Genomic DNA, 19,675 nt, shown 5'->3' on the forward strand with positions numbered 1-19,675 from the left:
CGTTCTTAAAAATGAATGAGGGAAGCCTTGCAAAGCTGGGAGGGGGAGGGAGAGAAACTAAGAAGTGTTTAAAGTAAATTTATCTATGAATGAATCAAGAGAGAAAATCTGAGCGGAGCACTTGCAGACAGAGCTGTCTTAATTTTAATCATCTCGAAAGGTCAAACACTTTCTGTCTAAGTGATTTATCCATGTCCCAAAGTAAGAATCCAGATTTTCTCTCCTCAAGGAAGAGATGAGTTTCTCTCATCGTTCAAAAAGAGCTGGAAAATGGAAATTTTAATCAGGGTACAATTAAAGGAGAATCATGAAACATCCCTGAATTTCTAATCTGGAATTGGTGAACATCACAAACATCCTGCCAAACCCAAATATTTTGTTGTCCCTTCTTGTTGACAGGGGGTTTTTTTTTGAGCTAATGACACTTTGGCAAGGCATAATAGAGATTTAGGAATCTCTAAAACCCACAAAGGTCGCACTCCTTGCAATATGGAATGTTCTGAAAGCAAAGCTCAGGGATGTAGAGCATTATAAAAGCTGAGAAATGAAAGGGGGGCTAAAGAGGCATCAGAAGGTTTGAAACTTGGGAAGGAAAAAGTTCCCAGCAGAAAATTTAAAGTGTTGAATTTCTGTAATTTGCCAAGCAGAAGCTCAAGCTTGATTACATCACAATAATGCCAAGCTCTAAAACTCAGTGTGAGGTGGATGAAGGTTGAAATTAGCAGCAGATTTCTGATTTGTCATTTTAACCAGAGCAGAGAGATTAAAGCCAGTGCAGGTGAGGCCACTTGTGCTGCCATGGCACATCAAGGGAATGAAGTATCCCCTAAAAGAAGCTTTTTAGTCCACTGGAGAAAGGCATAAAACCAACTAATTAAAGCCAAAAGGAAGGTAAAAATGGAAAAACTGACTTTTTCAATGGGTTCTTCCTCTCTGATCTAATTTAAACCCTGTCTCAGCCCATGGCTGTTGGCTAAACCCAACTCATTGGCCTCGTTACAGGCCCCAGGCTGTGAAATTCTGTGGCCTTCACATCGAGGTGAGGAGATTCCCTCTCCCAGCACAGCACCTGTGGCTCCCCCTGAGCTGGGAGTGCACTGTGACACCAAATAAATACAACTGCACATCCCAGGGAATGGGAATCCACAGAAAAACCAGGCAGCAGGGCCAGGCCTCCCTCAGTGCCATGGACCTGTCAGGAACCGCCACCCTCACGGGCTATTTTGGTATTTTGGACAGCGGGAAAGAGCCACAGACATGGTTTAAAAACTAAAAAGGTTGACAAAATATATTAGGCTGAGGTCAAATTTCATTGAATCATTGCTTGATTATAGAGTGTCCCATCTCCAGCTTCACTTTGGAAACCACTTTTTAGTGTTTTCAAGAAGCTGCAATTATTTTTGCAGGGTTTGGAAACGAGTCCTCCATGGGATTTTGGGATTTTTCAATTCTGTCTCAGACAGTTCTGGTTTAAAATAAAACCTGGGCAGACTCCGAGCCCAAAGTGCCTGGGCTGGGCCAGCTCAGGGGGATCAGGGCACAGGTTTGGGTGGCTTTACTGGGAATTTGGCTCGTTCCCAAAAGCATCAGGATGCAAAGAAAACACAGAGGAGAAACTGGAAGTTGGGACTGACTTCAGCAAAGAATGGAAAGTGGAGGAAGCACCTTCAGTGCTGGAGCTGCCAGATGGAAAATAACAAATAAAAACCCAAAAGATCAATAGGGAAATACAGAATAAAACAAGTCTGGGGCTGATTTTAGCACCAAAGCCTGCAGGTGAATGATGTCAGGACCAAAGTCTTCCACCTCATCGTGGTCTGACAACAACCACCACCAAAAAACCAAAGAAAAGAACAAAAGAACCACTCACCCCAAAACAAACAACCACCAAAAAACCCCCCAAAACCAAACCAAAGCAAAACCCCAAAATAAAATAAAACAAACAAACAAAAAATCCCAAACCAAATGCAAGAAAACCAAAAACCCACCACCAAAAACCCAATCCCAAAAAATACCCCAGATCCAGGATGCCCCTACAAGGCTGAATTTTGCTTTGCGTGGCAGAAATTGCCCTGAGCAGAGGAAAGGGCACATCCCGAGGAAATCTCGGAAGCTCTGCAGTGACAGGACTGAGCAATTAAGTTCTTTTGTAAGCAGACAATTAAGAAATTCCAGCAGAGGGGCTGTTAATTGTCCATCAGTGGCAGCCACAACTGAAGATCACCCTAAATTTTCTCCTGCTTTATTTCTGCATTTTACACACTTCAATTAAGTGTGTGCAGAGGGAGTTTAGTCCAGTTTTAGGACTGGTTTTAACTGGGTTTACCTGTTCAACAAACAAAAGAAGTTTGAAATCACTGACAATTCCCAGGCTTTATTTCCCTTTCTGAGAAGTGCTGGAATTTCCACCAGGGCAGATCAGACATGCAAAAAATAGCTGGGTAATTCTGGAAGGCCAATCAATTATTTAAGCTGAAAGAAAATCAGTTAAAAATTTTTTAATAAATTATTTCTTTTTCAAAAGATTGAGTTACACATCTCCAAGGCTTGTTTGAAATTGATCTGAATCCTCAGGGACAAATCGAGTCCTCATCCAAATCTCCTTGGCTTTGAACGAAGTTACACAAAGGATGAAGTTGGAACTTCTAAGCTGGCAAAATTTGGTCCCCAAAAAAATGTTGGAAAATCAAAACCATTCCTGTTGCTGCTCCATAGCAGAGATGATGAGAGCCGTGGATCAAACCGGAATGCTGAGGTCTGAGGGAAGGTGATGTGGAGGGAAGAAATAACCCAGACAGTCAAATTCTGCTTTTTTTGCTCTATTTCATCTCACCTGTCTCGAGCTTTCCCAGGAAGGTGATTAAACCTGGGCTTAATTTTTGGAAAGCTGGAAATTTTATCAGCATTAAAAACACACAAAGCTGCTCAGACTAAACTTGAGTCTAAGCAGCTTTGGAGAGTGGGCTCCCAAAAAAGCAATAATGGCAATTTTTTTACCAATTTTGCTCAGGACTGGGCTCCCTCTGAGCACTTTTTGGCTGTGGTCAGCTCTCATTTCATGGGTTGGGCACTGCAGCTGCTCCTGCCTCCCTTTCCATCCGTCCTGAGTATTCCAGGTTCAGCTCTCCCAGGAAAGAGCCCCCACCCTGTCCTCAGCAGGGTTCATCCCCCACGCGGTTAAATGGATTTAGGAGCAAACCCAACCACGAGGTGGGGTCTGCCAGGGATCACAGAGCAGCCAGAATCTTTCCTCCTCTATTTTTGGGTGTTTCTCTAAAAATGTTTTTTCACTCCTGAGCGAAGAAGCTGCTCCACCAACCCCACGTGTGCTAACGAGGTGAAAAACGTATTTCTTCCTTTATAATTACAGGACTTGAGCTGCGGCATCAGAAATTTCAGATCTAGTACATAAAAAGAAGCAGATCGTTCTATTTAGGGAAAATTCCCCACATGTGCTTTTCCCCCTCCCAGGATAGACATGAAAACACCTTTGAAAAATGACTTTTTTCCCCCTAATTCTGGTTTCTTTCCCGGGTGTAAGAGCGCTCGAGTGAATGTAATTACATCTTGCATTGGACAAGCCAAATATTTGATCTCATATTAATGTGTTTTCTCTCCAGCTGCTGGGAAATGTGGCTTCTCCAGCAGATGCAGAACATTTTTAAGAGCTGGGCAAACCCAATATTTGTTTATGTGTTTATGGATTTGTGGGAGTGCGTGTGCAGATGGAAATGAAAATGTGGGACACGGCAGGACACGGGGAGCGGCTTCAAAGTGTCAGAGGGTGGGGTGAGATGGGATTTTGGGGAGAAATCCTACCCTTGTAGGGTGGGGAGGGGCTGGGATGGAATTCCCAGAGAAGCTGTGGCTGCCCCTGGATCCCTGGAAGTGCCCAAGGCCAGGTTGGAGCCACCTGGGATCATGGAAGGTGTCCGTGCCCATGGCAGGTGTGGGATGGGATGATCCTTAAAGTCCTTTCCAACCCAAACCAATCCATAATTCCATGAAATGCTGACAACAGAAGAGGGGGAAAAAGCTCCTGATTATGAACACTTCCCTCTCCCCCTGAAATAATTCAATATTTTTTTGTGAAACAAAGCCATAAATCTGATCCTTATGGCGTTGGGACCAAAAGGATCAATACCAAGGGGAAATAATGGCCCCCAGTGGTGCTGAGAGGGGTTCCCCCACACCTCTGAGGCCCTGAAAATCAGAGTTCTTGTGTTTTACACCCATAAAGGCGTTGGACCCATGGGCTGGACACCCAGAATCATAAAATCCCTGGATGGTTTGGGCTGGAAGGGACCTGAAGCCCATCCCATTCCACCCCATGCCCTGGCAGGGAACATTCCATAGCCCATCACTCAGTCAGGTGCAAAAACAGGGAAAAAGAAGAATCAGAGAAAAAGAAGCTGAGGATGCAAATTTCCTGCTCTCCTTGCCCACGTCCCAGGGGAGCTCCTGACACATCCTTTATGGACTGGGCAGAACTTGGGTGGAAAACACCTCTTGTGGCTGGGTGCTGATGGGAGGCAGTGGAAAAATATTTGATTGATGAATTATTTAATTGATGAAAATATTTAATTGATGAAATTAATTTTTCTGCTGAAATATTTAATTAATATTTAATTGATGTTTCACACTCCATTTTACAGCATCCTCTGGAGGCTTTGGTAATGCTGCCACCTGAAATTTGCATTGATAAATGATTTGTATTAAAGAGAAAAAAAAACATAAAGAAATTCAGATCAGTGACTTCATAGAAACCAGCGTCAGGTAATCATGTTTGTATGGGATTGTAATTCCAGAGGAGCACAGAGAGCACCACGTGAGGGCACCTCTAGTCCCTGGTTAAGGGATTCAGGAATGACCCCAGAAAAGTTAAAAAGGAAAAAAAAAAAGACAAGTTTTATTTCTGGAAGGTTCCTGTACCATTTTGGAGGGTTTTAAGAGTTTTAGCAGCAGCAGCACACGATTCTTGACACCAGCACAATCAGAAGGGTGTAATCAAAGTAATCAAAAACTTAAATAATCTCATTTAAACACCATCCTGATTTGCAGAGGGATGGGAGCAAAAGTGTTTATAGTTCCAGGTGAATCTCCAGTCAGGGATTTCCCTCCACTTCCCAAATGGAACCAGACAGAACCTATGGAAAACTACCAGCGAGTGAAAGAGGAAAGTGGCCATAATTCTGTTTGGGAATGCAGATTAAGCCAGGATATCTCTGGACTCACACACTGCTACCTTCAAGCCACATCAAGGGATCCTCCTTCCAAAACTGACATCCTACACTTTTAAATTTAATTGTATCATTTCCCCCCCATTTTCGCAGCTCTTGATTCAAGAGCAGCTTCAGAAATGAACAGATAATTAAATTTTCACTTTTCAGCCCTGATTCTTTGTTTGTTTAAGAACCTTGATGAAGAAATGAGTGGCCCGGGAGTTGGTGTCACTCCAGCATCTCCTGATGGTTCTGGGAACCACCCACATCCAGCAGCAGGGAGATTCCAGAGAAATCCCATCCCTGGATGGAAGAGCACCCATCAAAGAAAAGGCTGGGTTTGTTTGAATTAGGGAAGGGAAAGCAGAGAAAAATAAACTGCAAACCAAAGTATGTTCCTACTTCTGGTCCTTTCCCCTGGATTGAGGAAGAGATCCAAACTTTCTGCACATTAAAGACAAGAAACATCTCTCTGCTTCCCTCAGCCCTTCCAACTCTATTTAGCCTTGATTCAAAAATCATTGAGAAAAGGAAAAATCAAGGATTTTTGCACTGATTCCCATGGCTGAGCATCCCATCCGTGTTTAGCCTGAGGAGCACTGGGCTGTGTAAATACTTTTTTGGGCTTCAGTGGCAGAAAATAATAGGGTTCAGTAAATGGATGCAAGAGAAAAAGGTTGTAATTATTCAACCAAAATATGGAACTCAGCTTGCTTAAATAAATATCCTCCTGCCCAAAGCCAGCAGGGGTTTTTTAATGTATTTTATCCCATTGCGGGGATAAAACGAGGATGTAAATGCTGATAACAGGGATTAGATCTAAAAAAAATCCTCAATGTGCCAGGAGTGAGGGGATGAAATGATCCAAACCCTAATTCCCTCAGGAAAATGCTCTGGAATGAAGGACAGACCACTCAGGGCAGGTAGAGGTTCCTGAGGGCAGCCCGAAGCAGAGCTGTGAACGCAGGCGGGCAGGAAAAGGGGGCAACGCCAGCAAGATCCGAGGAGTCCGGGGAAAAGGCTGAGCCCTGGGCGGAAGCCAAATCAACCTTGTTGAGGGAAAATAAATCTCTGTGCTGGATGTCCTTCAGAGATGCTGCAGCGAAGGTGGCATTTCCAGGGAGCTTTGGAATCACATCCAGAGGCTCCTGCAGCAGCGACCTCTCGGAGCTGCAGAAAACGGGCTCTGTTCGAGGAGGGAAAAGAGAGATCTGAGGAAATTCCCCAAATTCTGAGTTTTTAAGTTGTTTCATTCTCAGAACGCCTCCAAATACCACTGCAGTACGACAACTGGGATTTCTTTCCCTCAGGAAATCAGGATTTCTGCTGTCAGCTTCAGGCAGCGGCAGCAGGGCTGGGTCGGGATCTTCCGTCAGGAAAAGCCAACGTTGGTTGGGTCCCCTGCACTTTCCTCCATGAAATCCAGGTGGGTTCAAAGATACACAACTGTTCTTTTCCCTCAAAAACTGAATTCCTCTCTGCAGTGCCCACCAGTGACACCCCAAAACCACCTCAGGGCTGGGAAACTTTCCCCACATGGGATCATGGAACGGTTTGGGTTGGAAGAGATTTAAAGATCATCCCATTCCAACCCTGCCATGGGCAGCAACACCTCCCAGGGTGCTCCAAGCTCCATCCAACCTGGCCTTGGACACTCCCAGGGATGGGGGAAGTATTCCCAACTTTCCTGGCTCCTGGAGTTTGAATTCTAGGGAAGGAAGGGGCTGTAACCGCCAAGCTTCACTGGGAGTTTGGTCTGAAGGGTTGAGCCAGCAGTGCTGCAATGTTCCCTGGAATCCTCACTGAATTCCCAATATTCCGTGTCTCTGGACTGCAGGGAATAGCAAAACATGAGGGACTGAGAGACACCAGGGATGGTTCTCCACAGGGCCTTTGCTGCCAACCCTCCTCTGTCCTTCCCTTCCAGAGAGAGAAAAAAATGAGAATCCATCAGCAGCGTTAAAAAAAATAAAATTGCAACTCTCCATTCCACATTATTGCAGAAAAGTAATTAAAATCCAACTGCTGCCTCCATCCCCTGGGAGCAAATTTTTACTGGAAACGAGAAGGAAAGGTGGTTGGACTGTGGAAACATTTACCAGCTGCAGGTATAATGCCGTGTCTGTTGTCAGAGGAACATTTCATTGGTTTATTTCTGGAGGATTATTTAGAGGGTTGTGGTCTCTATGTCCAGGTCTGAAGAGAAAAAAAAAAAAGAGAAAAAAAAAAACAAACCCCAGCCTCTGAGGTGTGCCTTCTTTCTGCAGAATAGTGATTTGTTACGTGTTTGTCTGAGTTAAATATAGCAGCCAGGCCTTCGGCACAGGCCGGTATTTTATCCTGCTCGCTTTTAAAAAAGAGAAGGAAAAAAAAAACGGGGGAAAAAAAGGAAAAAAAAAAGTAGGGAAAAAAAGAAAAAAAAAGAAGAAGAAATTCTTGTTTGTATGTAAGAAGAAGACACAAAATAAAAGAGAAAAAGAAAAATCAGAAAAGCCACAGTTCTGAGGTTTGTTTCCATTTTCAGGTGTTCAGTGTTGGAAAATTCAGTTTTCAGGGCTGTGATGGGGCAGTTCCAGCCACATTTCAATGCTCTCTGTTGGCTGTTCTGTCTCCAGAGGTGACTCCTGATCCATGGAGGTTCCCAGCTCAGAAGGGACTGGTGTCACCTCTGGGGTTCAGCCACCTGGACCCGGGAGAAGTTGGGCCAGGGCACCCGATGGCTCTGTGGATCTGCCTTCTCCTTCCCTCTAAGGGTGGGTAGGGGCTGCAGTGGAATCCCCTGAGAAGCTGTGGCTGCCCCTGGATCCCTGGAAGTGTCCAAGGCCAGCTTGGAGCATTCTGGGACAGTGGGAGGTGTCTCTGCCCATGGCAGGGGTGGGATGGGATGGTTCTTAAGGTGCCTTCCAACCAAAACTGTTCCATACTAAGTTTCAAATTTAAATCAAGTATTTGACTATGAAAATATTCCAAAGTCAGCGGGATGAATCCCCACGTTCAGGAGATTGCCTTTGGAAGTTGTTTGATTTAAATAATTTAATTTCAATATTAAGCCCGACTTAAATAAAACCTCAGGACTGTTCTCATTCACCTTCTGAATTAGAGTTTTCCCCCATTTCTGTCACACTTCCAAACTTTGACATTTCCTCTGCTGCCCTGAGAAGCAGGAACAGATAATCCTGGAGTTATTTTTGCTGCTTTCAGCGGGAAGAGAAGGAAATAGGATCCCATCCATTCCCACAGATCTGCACCCTCACAATCATCACGGATCTGCTCATAATTTGTCTGCTCGCAACCACACAAATCCTCTGCCAGCTCCAGACGCACAACACTGCAAGTGTTGAAGGATTGAAGTCTAGCTCTGATTTTGCTGCTGGGTTCTCCCAAAAAACCTGCTGGATCTCGTTTTCCCTACTCCAGCACAAGACACCTTTGCCAGAGGGTGTTTAGAGCTTCTTTCCCATGAAAGCAGCGGGAAAAGAGATCCCAGAAATATCCTGGAGAGCAGGGATGGAGCAGGGCAGAGCTGGAAGCCTCGGAGCTGCTGGTTGTGCTGGGGATGGATGAGAAGAGCAGCCACAGAAGGAGAAAATGAGAGTTTCCTGTTGGGATAAATCCTTCCCACTTATCCCATTATTCCGAGGGGTTTGTCCAGGCAATCCTCACCTCGTTCCACCGGCAGAGTGCTGGGATTTCAAGGACAAAGTGCCATAAACACCATTGGAGTGCTGGCAACAGCCCTTGGAGTTGGATTTCTGGGTGGATTATCCAGGAGAAGTGAGGAATGACCATGGAAATTAAGAAGCACAGGAGCCTCAGCTTCCTTTCAAATGGCAAATTTCCCTTTTGCAGGATGTAAATAAATATTCTCTGGTTTCCCCTGACATTTCAATGGACATTGTATTTTTCCTCTGGAGTCTCCATGAGTACATTTAATTACACCTACATGGAGATAGATATAAATATATGTATTTATATGAACAATTTCCTATTTCTCTAAAGCTCAAAGCTCAGAAATCCCTTACCCTTAACCTGCTCTCAGTTTCTGAATTAACCCTGATTTATATTCATCCTCTTTAATAACCTGCTCCCCTCTGCCCTGGACTCAGAAACTCCAACTGCACTTCCAAACTTTGGAAGGAGACTCCGAGATAATAAAATTTGCAATATTGCAGCAAATTATTCTTTATTATTATTATTATTATTATCGCCATTTCTAATAATAAAAAAGCAGATGTTTCTACAAAAAAAGGGAGCTGATTGATTTATATTTAATACTGCAATGAAAACGAGTTTAGACCCAAAAGTTAACACCGACAGAAACAAGTTTTAAGAGATGAAATATTTCGTGTTAAAATACAGGGAATGCTCGCTTCGAGTGTTTGTTTGAAAGGAATTTACTCATTTCATTTTATTATGGAATTTTTGCCGTGCAGCACGGCAAGGAACTCACAGACTCACAGCTGGGGAGATCCACGGGGCTTCCTTTGGGTTGGACATCTGTCAGTCAAATAAATTCCTGAGACAACCCGTGTGTCAAGGCCAGGAGCAGAAATGAAAGCTGACAACTCCAGCATTGGGAAATTTCCTTCCACAATAACACAACTCCAACTGCCGGGGCTGCCTGAGGGTCCTGGAGGGGTTTGGAAGTCCCTGGAGTGTCTCACATTCAACTTTTATGTTAAAACAGTTTTATTTCCCCAAGGGTGGTGTGTGAGGAGCATCCCAGCCCTCATCTCCTCGTGGATGTGGCACCTCCTCAACCCATCCTGTTCCCACCTGACTGCTGAGTGCATTCCATCAACATTTAAAAATCTATTTACAGGTGGTTTGCAGTTCATCCCCCTCCATTTTGCCATGAATAAGACAGGATTTGTAAGAAATAACTTTGCTGGGAGTGGGGAGCCTTGGTTTGCCAGCCTGGGTCAGGTTCCTGTGACAACAGGGCCATGGTTTGGTGGGACTCAGCAGTGTTTGGTTTATGGTTGCACTCAGTGACCTTGAAAGGTCTTTTCCAGCCCAAATTATGCTCTGATCCCATGGATTGCTGCAGGTTTTGCTGCCTGTGCCAGAGCCCTGTGGAACCTGATCAGCCACCAGGCATTCGGGCTTTGGGCTATTTCCTTTTGGAGACACAAATAGTTTAATTGGCCAAGCTCATAATGAGAGCTCTCCTTTTAGCCAGGAGAGCCTCCTGATTTCAAAGATAAACCCTGGAAACCCAAGCTCTGGTGCTGGGCAGTGTCAGAACTCCTTGGATTTGGCAATCAGGGAATTCCAAAGGCTCCCTCTGGCTGAGGATGTGGAATGGTCAACCACTGGAATTGTTTATCTGCTAAAGTTACCTCTGTCCCTGGTTCCAGATCTTCAGCAGCAACAGGAGGAGAGGAAATAGCCTCAAGGTGTGCCAGGAGATGTTTAGATTGGAAATCAGGAAAAATTCCTTCATGGAAAGGGATGTCAAGCATGGAAAAGTCTGTCCAGGATGGTGTGGGATCACCGTCCCTGGAAGTGTTCAAAGAATGGGTGAAGGTGGCACCTGGGGACAGGGTTCAGTGGTGAACGGGGTGGTGGTGATGGCTTGGTGATTGGACTCGATCGTCTTAGAGATCTTTTCCAACTTGAACCATTCTGGGATTCAAGGATTCACATTTCCCTGCCCATTTTCCTCCTGCATTCCAGAAGGAACTGTAAATCCTCTGCAGAAACGACCATATTTTCATTCCCTGCTCTGGCAGGGAATACATTTTCTTTCGTAATATTTACAATATTTCCAACAAACACTGGAGTTTCCAGCTCTTCCATGATCCATGGGCTGTTATCCTGAAAACAAAATTGTTCAAAAAACAAGGAACCAGCAAGAAAAGTTTAGCCTTTAAAGAGACCCAGGACTCAGCACTGAGGAGAACATGGAATTCCTCCCACATTTCTTCCCCATCCCGTGTGGGATCCAGCCCATGGGAAGGGGATGGTGTTGCTGTAGATTAGCAGGAACTGCCATCAGAAGCATTTTAATGAAACATTAACGGCCCTGCTTTAATAGGAATTTCAGCAGGACCTCAGTGAAGTCATTGGGAGGGAGATATTGTCCCATTAAGCCCAGTAAAACCTTAAGCTCCTGTCTGGAGGAGAGGCTGTGGGCAGTTAAGTGACCATCAATTTCAGCAGCTGATGTTCTTTACAAGTCTCTGAAGTGTGAAGTCCCAGCCTGGCTGATGTATTTCACTTTAATTTCCTTTTGGAAAACAGAGCTGTGGTTAGTGGGGAACCTCCTGCACGCTCCCACACAGGCAAGGAGAGCCTGAGGAGTGCAGGGAAGGAGGAAATTATTTAACCCTTTCCAAAAGCTATACAATTTCTTTAGTTAAGTAAAGAAAAATAAGCAGAGATGGTTTCTCCTTTAGTTCCTGTGTAAAAATAAACAAGAGTTGTGCATAGCTAATAACCAGGTTAGGGCCCCTTGCTAATATCTCCTCCAGCTCCTGAAAACTCACTGAAAAATCTCTTTTTTTGCCATTTCCCTGCACTTCAAGCAAGTTATAAGTCAGCAGCTCATGCCCTCTGTAGGGGAAGAAGATAAGAATCGTGTAATTCCATCTGATTTGCCATTTCCAAGCTATTCCTCTGCCACCAGACCACACAGGTACACGGAGATTCCTTATCAGATGGAACTCACTGCGGGTTTTGGGTCAAATCTGAGGTTTTCAAAGTGGTTCTGCTGCCAAAATGGGCTGAGAGGAGCCAAGATGATGAAACAGAGTCCAGAGAACACAATGAAAGGTGTAATAATGAGAATATCCACCTAAATGATGTTTAAAAGACAAAAAGCGTTCCCTGCTTTAACTATACCGTGGATATATTGATATATTTTATATATATAGATACTGATTATTGCAGAGAGGTTGAGAAATGACAACAGGAATGAAAACACCTTGGGGATTTTCCCCTATGTTCTTAGAAGTGAAAAATTTAGAAATTAATTCATCTCATCAGGAGCACCCTACCTGTGAAAAAGCCAGCAAAGACAAATGATTTACGACCCTCTAAGAGAGGGAACTGCAAATAAATCAACAGAATTTGGGGTTGGAAGTGGATTGGACGCATTTATCATTAATTGCAGTGCTCTAAATAATTATTTTTAAGAAAAAGACAGCGAAGTGGCTTCTTACAAGGTGTAATAAACTCATGGTCATCACCAAATCCCAGGAAAATATTTGTAAAAAACAGAATCAGAATAAATAAAAACCCCAGCCAGTTTTATTATTCCATCTGCAGGATGACAGTGCCACTCCATTGAGCCATTAATTAGCCCAATTTCCTGGGAAAACAGATAGGGATGTGCTGAGGAGCCTCTCCAGGAGTACAACAAGTGTCCCCCAGTGCTGGCAGCTGCGGAGGAATCCCGCCGGAGAAGGACAGCTCTGTTTATTTGCTGTAGCAGGGTGGAGAGAGAAACTCAACTCGTATTTATTTTGCACATGGATATTGGAGCTGCTGGCATGAAAGGAGGGCTCTCTGCTCTGCCAGACCAATCAAGGAGAACATTTTCATGGTCCAAACATCTCCCCCTCCCGGGCTGGCAGCAGCTTTTGAAGGCCAGGCCCAAAGGCGGCCGAGCCACACAAGGTCCCCTCTTGTCTCCTGGTCTCATCCAGGTGTGGAACAACGGGGCTTGTCCTGCCCCAAGGAAATCGGGAGCAAGGGGATGCCAAATGCTGCTTTCAGTGCTGATGCCCCTCAGCAGGAGATCCTGGAAGGCTCCTTTAAAGGTAGCAAATGGAATGGGGTGTGGAGGTTGAAGTGGTTGAGAAACGCAGCTTTCGGCTTTGGAGGAGGTGGTGGGAAGTGAGGAACTTTAAGGCAAAGCTGAGGAAGTTCTGCTTTTTTTCAGATATAAACCCAAAGCAAAGCTGGGAACTCAGCCTGCCTGGCTCCTGCAGCTGAGCCAGACCAAATCCAGGAGCTGGACATTTGGGTATGGCTCCATGTGGCATCCTGATGGAAACCCCCAACCTGCATCCCAATGGGGAGCTCCAGCAACCACTGCTGGCCCACACAGCTCATGGGGTCCCCAAAATTTGCCTTCAAAAGCTCAGAAATAATTTGGAAAATCCAGTTTATCAACTCATTATCTGCACGTGAAGAAGCCAAAGCTCCAGATCAAATCCAATTCTCCTTTTTAAAACCTGGATTCTTTGCTCTAAACCAAGAGTCACTCCCCAAAATACCACCTCACTTCCTGCACATTAAATACTCTGTAGTGAGTGCAAGAATGAGGGACAAACTTCCACTGAGACTTTCTACTTTGGGCAAAAATCTGAGCCCTCCTGGTGGAGTAAAACTGAAGTTTTACAGGAGTAAAAATATACAGAATTTAGGGACAAAGATCAGAAATCCTGGCCTGCACATACAAGATTTGCAGTTCAAGCTTTGTTGCTCCTGAGATTGAATAAATAAATTTCTGTACTTGTGACAAGGATTAAAATCCAGGAGCTCAATTTTCAGACATTTTCCTGCATCTCTGGTCACTACGAGAATTTTATCTACTTTAAACCAGCATTAGTGGTGTATATAAAATATCAGTGCATGTGCCATCACCAGTGTCATTCTTAGGAGGCTCAAAGAAATATTCCCTTTATTTTAAGGGTGCTTTTCCTGTGTTTATTATTGGGGGGAAAAAAGTTTATGTGTCAGCCAGTTAAAAATTCAATAGAAAGTCACACAATGCCACGGGCAAGTCCCAGAGTATCCAACTTCGAGGCCAAACCAGCACATGCCAGGATTAGTCCCAGCTGGAGCTGGTTCAGGGCCAGGTGAGCACCTGGGGCTGAGCATCCAGGTGTGAGCGGTTGTGCTCCAGAGGGAATCCCCCATAAAATCCTGCTCAGGGAGGGGTTCTGGTTCTGATCCCTTGGGAACTGCTCCTGGTGAAGCCTTTATTCGGCACTGGGGTTGAGTTAAGCCTGGTCTGGCCAAGCCTGAGGAGAGTTTGTCCCTAGGAGTTGTTGGCACTCGAGTGGGAAGGGGAGATCTCAGGTAAATTCTGGATTAAATTCCCTATGGAAACACCCAGGTTTTCCTTGGCGGTGAGGAGGTTTCCTGTTAAAATGCCCAAAGCCATGGGTGCAGTTTGGACGTCTAAAGCTTGCAAAGCTTTTAAATCAAGAGTGAGGTGAAGAGGCAGCAAGGCAAGGAACAGAAAACCAAAAAGAGTGAAGAGAAGTTAATTTCCTGTGGTGTTGTATGAAGAGTTTTAGAATCCTGGTTGGTTTTCTGTCTGAAATACTCTTTCTAGAAGAAAAAAAATCACCTAAATCTGTCTAGAAGTGCTTGTTCTTGCTGTTCTCCTGCAAGTCTGTCCTTAAAACCCCTCAGAACCAGTGAAACTCTGTCAGACCATGTTTTTTAATTGACCCTGAAGTGATGCTGCTGGAGTATTTCCTGTGCTTTGTCTCTTGTGGGGCTGTTTGTGAGCCTGGAGAACAACGTGGGTGTAGGAAAGTAAAAAATGATAAAGATTTAACAACTTTCCAAAAAGTTTGTCTGAGTTGCTTCTTTCTTTACTCAGTTTGCCTGTCCAGGGAGACGAGATGTGCATCCCATGGGATCCCTGCATCCTGATAGTGAAATCTGGGGGAGCATCCTGTCCCTGGAAGTGGAAAAAAATCAACCCCCCAAAGGTGTTAAAGCTTCCTAAACACAGCTGAAGTGGGGAGCAGGGTGGTGGGCAGGAAGTCAGGAGCCTGGTGAAGCCTGTTAAGACGGAAAAAGTGAAGTAACCCAGCACAGTGGGCTATTCAGGGCTGCAAAAAGTGGGAAAGGCAAAAAGGAGATGGAGGCAGGGAGATTGAAATTCAGCTGGAACTCAGGGGTCTCCGGGCAGCAGCTGTAGATCATGTCTGGCAAAGCAAGTGTTTATTTGGACAATAATAGCCTTGAAGCTTCCTGATAAAACCATCTCCTTGCACTTCCATCCATAATACTGCCAGAGGTTTCCTTAAGTATTCCCTTCTACTGGGATGTAAAGCAATCCCTGCTCCCAGCGTTCTTGGCGGAAGTGGGGGATGAAAATGATTTCCCTTGCAGGGGGCAGGCAGGGAGATTAAAAAAAAAAATAAAAGGGGGTTAAAAACCAAAAAAATAAAAAAGGAAGGGTCAGTCTTTTGTTCAGTTTTTTTCTTTTTATCCACATCTTTAATTATTTCCTTGGAAAAACAAACGCGGCGATGGATCCCGGGCTCCTGAGGAAACACCAGAGGAAGGCGGCTGTTTTCCGAAGCCCTCTCGCCATGTGGCTGCTGCTGGGTGCCTTTTGTCTCCCTGGTTTCCTGAACATGGGTGGAAAGCGTGGCCCTTTCATAATCCAGCCCCTCTCCCTCCCCTCTGCCTTTGTACAGTCGATAGGAGAAAGGAACCAGCTGCAAAAAAAGCCTTTTCATGTCTCCCGTGCTCCCTGACCCCCCTTCAACACCTTGGGGTGCCCGCCGGGATTTCCAGGATTTCTTAGGTTACATTATGGCAATCTCCTCCTCCTTGAACTTGATGGCAGCTTGGGCTCACAGGAACAGCTGCCTCCAGAATTTTAGTGTGGATTTTTGGGAGAAAAAATGGAATTCTGAGCTCTTTGCTTCTATTCTAAGAGATTCAACTCGGCCTTCCCAAAAATAAGAGAATATGGAAATGGGTGTTGAGTTTAAGATGGGAATGAATTAAAACAAGTCTGGCTTTAAAATCCAGGATTAAACTCAAATATGGGAATTCACCAAATGTGTGGATGAATATTAAGGGCAAATTCTCTCACTCTGTGCTTAACTGCCTTGTAAGTACTCAGTGCCTTCAGCGCCTTGAAGCAGTCGTAAAAAACCCAGCGTAATCCCAAATCCAGGATCCTCATCCCATGGAGAAGGGGAAAAGATGAAGGAAATCAAGGTATTGGATGCCAGGGAAGTGATTCTGGTCTGTTCCTTACCTTTGAGTTGTGATGGCACTGGAAAAGACCAGAAAATGCCATTTTCAGGAGAAATCGGAAGGGGCCAAGTCACCGGTTTTCCTATGGCTGCCAACCATCCTTCAGGCTTTATTGGAATTTATTCTTTTAAACTTCCAACAGGAATATTTATGGAAAAAAGGAAGAAATTTCCTCCTTTCAGTGCAAGCCTATGGAAAGGCTGCCCCTTTTTAATGAAACCACCCAGTCAGTGTCACTTTCTTGGTAGATGAATATTAAATCTATTTAGATGTATTTATGGGTAGATTTAAACCTGGAAGGTGGTGCTTGCTTGTGCAGTTTGGCGTCAAGAAGGTTAAAATCCTCTTGGGAACCTCTTACCAAGAGAAATAATCTCTATTTAGCTGAAACAGCTGCCCTTGACTTGAAGGCAACCAGGCCTTGAGAACTTTCTGCTTCCTTAAAAGTTTGTTCATCTCCCTGATCTTTCCCTCCTGGATTTGGGCTCGTTTAGGAACTGCTGCTCTCCTTTTGTGAGGCATTTTGGTGATGTTTTTGTGCAACTTCAGCCCTCTCTGACAATCTTAAACAGGTCCCTCTCCAAGGCTCTTTCTCAGGGTCTCAGGATTTTTTTTGCACCTTCTTCCTGCAGCTTTTTTCCCCCCACACATCTGTTTTCCAATCTGGAGCTCAGAATGGGATCAATCTGCCCAACACTCACCAGGAATGTACATCATAAAAAAGACAGAGGCCACATTGCAGGCGAGCCGTCAGCACGGCGCAGTGACCGATGTATAAAATATCGACCCGGGCTGCAGAGAGCCGAGCTCCATTTGGGGGCTTTTATGAGCTGCTGCTCCGGAAATGGACCCCCCGAAATAAAAGCTGTGGTCAGCAACGGTGTGTGCTCAGAGAATATCAGGGAGGTTGTTGTGAATGTGCACTTAAATACAAATTTGAGGATGAAAATCTCACCAGGGCCAGGATTTGGACTTGGATCAGCTCAGAATATTCTGGGATTTGGTGAAAAATGGTGAAAGTAAGAAGCCTTTGGGAGGATGTCATTAAACATCATTTCTTTGTATTTATAAGCTGCTTTATCATATTTTTGATTAATGAGGGACACAAAATACATTTCTTGGATTCTTTTTGGGAGATCTTTTGGGACAGTGACTTTTGTGCAGGTTTGGCTTGGTCAGTATTTTGCAGTTCGGGTTTGGTGGCTCTGCTGGGTCTCTTGGCCTTTTCCATGTGTTTTATTCCTGAGTTTTGGCAAGGATTGGGCCAGCCTGGAGCTGGGCAGTGCCATGGGGCTGTGTTTAGTCTGTTGGGGTACGACTGGGATCTGTCTTTCCTCCCCTTCCCGTTCCGCCACGCTGGTGGAACCGTAAATGAGGATTCCAAAGGGTACTGCTGCTTCCTCGGACACTCAGGGAGTTCTGGGTAGAGCAGGGCAGGAGGTTTCTGGCTTCTTGCAAATATTTCTGGCCCCTTGGTAATTTATTCTGTAGGTAAAGCACAAATATACTCAGAGAGCCACCACCCCATTGAGCAAAGGCTCTTAAAACTCACTTCATGTTTCTCCCACCACAGGATTTCCCTGGTTTTGCTACCGAGGAAAATATTTCATCTAAAAGCAGGAGAATGTCCTTCCCTTGTCTAATCAGCTGCTGCTTTATATCAAATTAGTGATTAAACCTAAAATCAGGGGAATAATTGGCCATTTCTCACGCTGAGGTGTTGTCATTTGTCCTGCAGATGTCAGGTTTTTGACTCTGAGTGGCCCAATATTTGAATATCCATCTATTCAACACTTCCAGAACTCATTTTGTTACCAATCTCATGGAAATAAAAGATTAAATTAGCTGCTGAATACAATCGATACAACAAAACACAATTTAAATGGAAAGGTTCAATTCTACCAGGCCTGAATTTCCTAGGGTTAAAGCAGACAGAAAATTGATGTTACTCCTGCCCAGGAACTGGCCAAAACCAGAAGGAATCAAAAAGTCCTGCGCTTCTCTTAGCAACCCAAACTGAACCAGCGACAAATAATCTGCAATTTTCACCTTCTCATCGTTTGTGGAGGGTGGGTTTGGCCTTTCTGAATTCCAGCAAGGCTTTGAGAGCGTCCGTGGAATAATTCAGCGAAGAAATTTGGCCCAACCATCATCAGAGCAGTGAGAAAACAAACACGAGTGGATTAACGTAATTGCTTAATCAACAGCATTCACTGAAGGGCTTGCAAGTGTGTGGAATTAATCATCTCATTGTGAGGAGCATTCTGAGTAATGAACATAATGAGAACTTTGCACAGCTGGCAACTATTTTAATCCATGAACCAGCAAAATAAATAGGTCTAGAAAAACAACATTTCATATTATGTTTTACTCTCTAACCAGGCTCAATAGTGAATATTGGGGTTAATTAGAGGAATTAAAGGGAGAATCATCTCCCAAACCCTTCTTCCTGCCCAGCTATGAATGACAACTCTCTCCACAGGAATATTTCCCTCAGTCATAATTAATAAATTCTACTTTTCCTTGCTCGTTGTGTTATTTTGGTGAAATCCATAGGATTTTTATCGGGAATGCACTGCAGAAAATTCCTCTGGATGTTGGCAGTCTACAGCCAAATCCTTGAATTAGGCGTGAGGGTGATGGTGCAGACCAGTGCAAGGGTTGAGAATCCTCTTTTCTTCCCTGTATTAATCCAGGTATGAATTTGGTGGTCTCCACCTTGACCCTCCTGAGAAGATGAAGGTGAACCTGGAATGTTTCAGGCACTGAGGATCAGTTCATGGGGCTAAGGAAATCCTGGGGGCAAAATAAACCACAATTCCAAATGCCTCGGGAGATGAATAATTGAAAATGAATCTGATACATTTTGCTTTTGTCTCCAAGTTTTGGGGTCAGTTTGGGTGCCACAAACCCTCCTTTCACCCCAGCTGGGCCTGGGGAGGTCCTGCTTGATTTGACTGGAATTTATTGTGCTGTTTTCCAAAGGCTGACGTCTTCCAAGGAAATATTTATCCACAGCCATCGCTGACCTGTGATGACTCAGTCAATCGCAGGCTGGCAGGAAAAACCAACTTCCACCCAGGGATTTGGGAGACAAAGTGCTCCCTCCTGGCTCCAGCCAATCCATCTCTGCCCCAGTGCAAGGGTCACTGTTGGAACACTGGGCAGCAGCATCTGCCCTCTTCCAGCTGGTCAGCGTTTCCCCAGGTTCCTTAGGAACAGCAAATATAGGGATGTATAACGAATCTACAACAACACTTCCACGGCTTTTCAAGAGCGATTTCCTACTTTAAGAGCATGAAAATGAAGAGAAAATGTTAAATAAAGCAAATAATCCTCAGCATGTTTGGAGGTTTGGCAAAGAGAGCTGAGGGAAGCTTCTTATCTGTGGCCATCCTCCTCCAAATCCAGGCTGTCTCCTCCGAGCACTGTGTTAAATACTACAAAAATCCTCTCAAAACTGATAAGGAAAATGTCAGTGGGATTTT

This window comes from Corvus kubaryi, unplaced genomic scaffold, assembly GCF_017639235.1.
Source record: "Corvus kubaryi isolate FWS band 111438036 unplaced genomic scaffold, C.kubaryi_AGA036_p1.0 37272, whole genome shotgun sequence".
Classification (NCBI taxonomy): Eukaryota; Metazoa; Chordata; class Aves; order Passeriformes; family Corvidae; genus Corvus; species Corvus kubaryi.